Source organism: Aegilops tauschii, unplaced genomic scaffold (genome assembly GCF_002575655.3).
Source record: "Aegilops tauschii subsp. strangulata cultivar AL8/78 unplaced genomic scaffold, Aet v6.0 ptg000999l_obj, whole genome shotgun sequence".
Classification (NCBI taxonomy): Eukaryota; Viridiplantae; Streptophyta; class Magnoliopsida; order Poales; family Poaceae; genus Aegilops; species Aegilops tauschii.
Window position 1 is genome coordinate 1 of NW_027333215.1, and position 5000 is coordinate 5000.

The window sequence follows — 5000 nt, forward strand, 5'->3', positions numbered from 1 at the left end:
TACTGCTGTTTTCTTGATTTACCCTATTGGTCAAGGAAGCTTTTCTGATGGTATGCCTTTAGGAATCTCTGGTACTTTCAACTTTAATGATTGTATTCCAGGCAGAGCACAACATCCTTATGCATCCATTCCACATGTTAGGTGTAGCTGGTGTATTCGGCGGTTCCCTATTCAGTGCTATGCATGGTTCCTTGGTAACCTCTAGTTTGATCAGGGAAACTACTGAAAATGAATCTGCTAATGAGGGTTACAAATTTGGTCAAGAGGAAGAAACTTATAATATTGTGGCTGCTCATGGTTATTTTGGCCGATTAATCTTCCAATATGCTAGTTTCAACAACTCTCGTTCTTTACACTTCTTCTTGGCTGCTTGGCCTGTAGTAGGAATCTGGTTCACTGCTTTAGGTATTAGTACTATGGCTTTCAACCTAAATGGTTTCAATTTCAACCAATCTGTAGTTGATAGTCAAGGTCGCGTTATTAATACTTGGGCTGATATCATCAACCGTGCTAACCTTGGTATGGAAGTAATGCACGAACGTAATGCTCACAACTTCCCTCTAGACTTAGCTGCTGTTGAAGTTCCATCTATTAATGGATAAGGTTTTTCTGCTAACATATAAGAATTTTGAAGAAAGAAAAGACAGAAATACCCAATATCTTGTTCTAGCAAGATATTGGGTATTTCTGTCTTTATTTTGAATCTTTTTTTTCTTCTTAATCTTTCTATTCAGAATTCAGTTAACGACGAGATTTAGTATCCTTTCTTGCATTTTCATAACTCGTGAAATGCCGAGTAGGCACGAATTCCCCAATTTGCGACCTACCATAGGATTTGTTATGTAAATAGGTATATGTTCCTTTCCATTATGAATCGCGATTGTATGGCCAACCATTGTGGGTAGAATGCTAGATGCCCGGGACCACGTTACTATTGTTTCTTTCTCCTCCTTCATATTGACCTTTTCTATCTTTGCCAATAAATGATGAGCTACAAAAGGATTCGTTTTTTTTCGGTGTCACAGCTGATTACTCCTTTTTTCCTTTTTAAAGAGTGGCATTCTATGTCCAATATCTCGATCGAAGTACGGAGGTCAGAATAAATAGAATAATGATCAATGGAAAAAAGCAAAAAATCCTTTAGCTGGATAAGGGGCGGATGTAGCCAAGTGGATCAAGGCAGTGGATTGTGAATCCACCATGCGCGGGTTCAATTCCGTCGTTCGCCCATCGCATTATTGCAAATTCCAAAAATGCAATTTTCCATATTCCTAGTTACGTATTTACTTACGGCGACGAAGAATAAAACTATCGCTATATTTTTTCCTTTTCCTAGTTCTTCTTCCAAGCGCAGGATAACCCCAAGGGGTTGTGGGTTTTTTTCTACCAATGGGAGCTTTCCCTTCACCGCCCCCATGGGGGTGGTCCACAGGGTTCATAACTACCCCTCTTACTACGGGGCGTTTACCTAGCCAACACTTAGATCCGGCTCTACCCAAACTTTTTTGGTTCACCCCAACATTACCCACTTGTCCGACTGTTGCTAAGCAGTTTTGGGATACTAAACGGACCTCCCCAGATGGTAATCTTAAAGTGGCCGATTTACCCTCTTTTGCAATGAGTTTCGCTACAGCACCTGCTGCTCTAGCTAATTGCCCACCCCTTCCACGTGTGATTTCTATGTTATGCATGGCCGTGCCTAAGGGCATATCGGTTGAAGTAGATTCTTCTTTTCTCTCAAAAAACCCCTTCCCAAACTGTACAAGCTTCTTCCAAAGCATACGGCTTTCTAGATGTATATGACGATCTCTAGACAGATGGATCTTATATGAATCATATGATGAAGTACCACATGAGTGGATATATAGGAAAGGAATCCAAATCTGCCGAATCGCTCATGTTATGATCTTCTACATCCTAGGTCTCTGCGTTCCGTCATCTGGCTTATGTTCTTCATGTAGCATTCAGATCGAATGACTCTATGAAATTACGTCGATACTTCCACATATTATGGGTAACGTAGGAGACATCCCTATTTTCCCCGGGGGTCTTAATTACCACTGCTTAGCTTTCAATTTGCCTCTGACCATCAAATTAAATGTGAATAACCCGTCCTCCTCTCTTTGAAACAAGGGCGCTTCCGGTTCTGTGCGTGCTTCAAACAATTTTGTCTTCTCCATATTACCATATCTCTAGAGCCAATAATTTTCTATGAGGAACTACTGAACTCAATCACTTGCTGCCGTTACTCAACAGTTTTCTGTGAGGTCTATCCCGTAGAGGTAGTCAAATTGGATCAGTGATCGATTTCTAGGTTTCGTCGTAAACCTAATTGGTTACTTCCAATTACGTAAATCAATAGTTCAAACCGCACTCAAAGGTAGGCATTTCCCATTGATATAGGAACTTTTGTACCAGAAACAATAGTATCTCCAATTATAGCCCCTCTGGGATGTAAAATATATCTCTTCTCACCATCCCCATAGTGTATGAGACAAATGTATGCATTTCGATTAGGGTCGTATTCTATGGTTACGATTCTACCAGATATGTCTTTTTGATTCCGTCGAAAATCTATTTTACGGTATAGGCGCTTATGACCTCCCCCTCTATGCCTTGCGGTAATGATTCCTCTGGAATTACGACCTTTACCACAACGGTGCCGTCCATGGATCAAATTATTTCGTGGATTGGATTTCACTTGCTGTCTACGGTTCCCTTGCGTGTGCTCGGGATAGGTGTTTTGTATAAATGTTTCGCCGTATTATTAAGTATTCTCCTTTAGTTTTTTTCTCTATCTAGAAGTGGAATAGAATAACCCGGTTGAAGGGTAATGATCATACGTCTGTAATGCATTGTATGGCCCAGAATAGGTCCTATTCTTCTACCTTTTCCAGGTAGTCGATGGCTATTCACAGCTACCACCTTAACACCAAAGAAGAGTTCGACCCAATGCTTTATTTCTGTCTTAGTGAATCCCGATTCGACATTAAAAGTATATTGATTCTTTCCCAATAAACGAAGACTTTTTTCTGTAAATACTGCGTATTTGATTCCATCCATAAATCGACTTTCCCTCCTATGCTCTGAGTTCCAGTATCGATAAGAATTCGAGTTCTTATTGTTCTTATGTTATGGTATGAATATACCATACCAATTCGTTATGTATGGATGATGGATGAGATTCCATGGATAGAGAGCCAGTTCCAATAGACTTATGGAATGTTCCCGTTCGTGTGCATCCAGCAGGAATTGAACCCGCAAATTTACCAATTATGAGTTGGGCGCTTTAACCATTCAGCCATGGATGCTTAACAGGGATCATCGTACATCGTAAATAACCAATTTTCATATAGAAAGACATATCATAGAAAAATGAAATCGAAAATATTCCGAGATGGCAAATATTCGGAGATGACTATGAAAACACCTCTCTGGATCCTCGAATTGAAAGAGAGATTGAGAGGGATCAAGAATCCTAATTCTCGCTATTTGGAATGGATCCAATTCTATTGAGTCTGACTCATAGTGATCATTTCTCTTTAGCAAAGAATGACCTTGGTTATCAAAGGATTGAACAACCGGGATCCATTTACTTATGATACCTAGTTGGCATTGATAACAAGGATCTAATGAATTATGAGTTTAATAGATCCTCTTTAGCAGAAAGACGTATATTCCTTGCTCATTATCAGACAATCACTTATTCCCAAACCTCGTGTGGGACTAATCGTTTTCATTTACCATCTCATGGAAAACCCTTTTCGTTCCGCTTAGCCCTATCGGGTATTTTAGTGATAGGTTCTGTAGGAACTGGACGATCCTATTTGGTCAAATACCTAACGAAAAATTACGATTTTCCTTTCATTAAGGTACGAGGGCTTCTTATTCCACAAGAACGAAAGCACCTTTTCATTCTTTCATATACTAGGGGTTTTTACTTGGAAAAGACAATGTTCCATACTAAAGGATTCGGGTCCATAACCACGAGTTCCAGTGCACTAGATCTTGTAGCACTTAGCAACGAAGCCCTATCCATTAGTATTCCACATAAGAAATCCATTCTAGAAAAAAATACAATTAGATTAGCTCTTCATAGACAAACTTGGGGTTTGCGAGCCAAGGTAAGATCGGCTCGGGATCATGGGACCCTTTTCTATCAGATAGGAGGGGCTCTTGTACAAAATAGACTTACTAAGTAATAACCCCATAGAATCTATCTATATAAAGATAAAGAGGCAATCGTGTCAGGAAGCGGGTTTTTCTTTGGCCAAAAGGTACTTCGAACTTGGAACGAGCATGAAGAGATTAACGAGACTTCTTTCTCTTTTGAGTTTTTCTGGCGGACCTGCCGCGCAAGATCTTTGGTCTTCCCCTGGAACCGATGAAAAAAAGTGGATCGCTTCTTATGTACTCGCTCAGAATGATTCTTCTCTATCTATAGTTCATGGCCTATTAGAAGTAGAAGGTGCTCTGGTGCAATCCTTACCGACAGAAAAAGATTGCAGTCAGGTTGATAATAGTCGAGTGACATTACTTCGTCGGTCCGAACTAAGGAATCTGTTAGAAATGTTTTGAAATGGATATTGTTCTCTCTTTGATCAGGGATTGCTATATGAAAAGAAGTGGAGTTTGAAAAAGGGAACGGAATGCTCAAACCGGAACTGCTAGAGGAACGAATTTTCAATAGCATAACTTGGGCTCCTAGAATATGGCGCCCTTGGGACAATCTATTTGATTGCAGGGTTTTGTTCCGAAGCAAAGATATCCGCGGAGGCCGGTTCGTTCGTCCTATTCTGATATTCAGGACCAAGAGGTACTGGATTCTCTTTCGGATAGGCCCTGAAAGGAGAAGAAAGGCTGAAATGCCAACGGACCTCTGTCTATTCTCTAATTCACCCGATCCGATAGTACCCGTTTTTGGAACGTCCAGTGCCAAAGTCACTGAATGGGTAAGTCACCAATCCAATCCCTTTGACAAATCGGATGTCATATTAGAT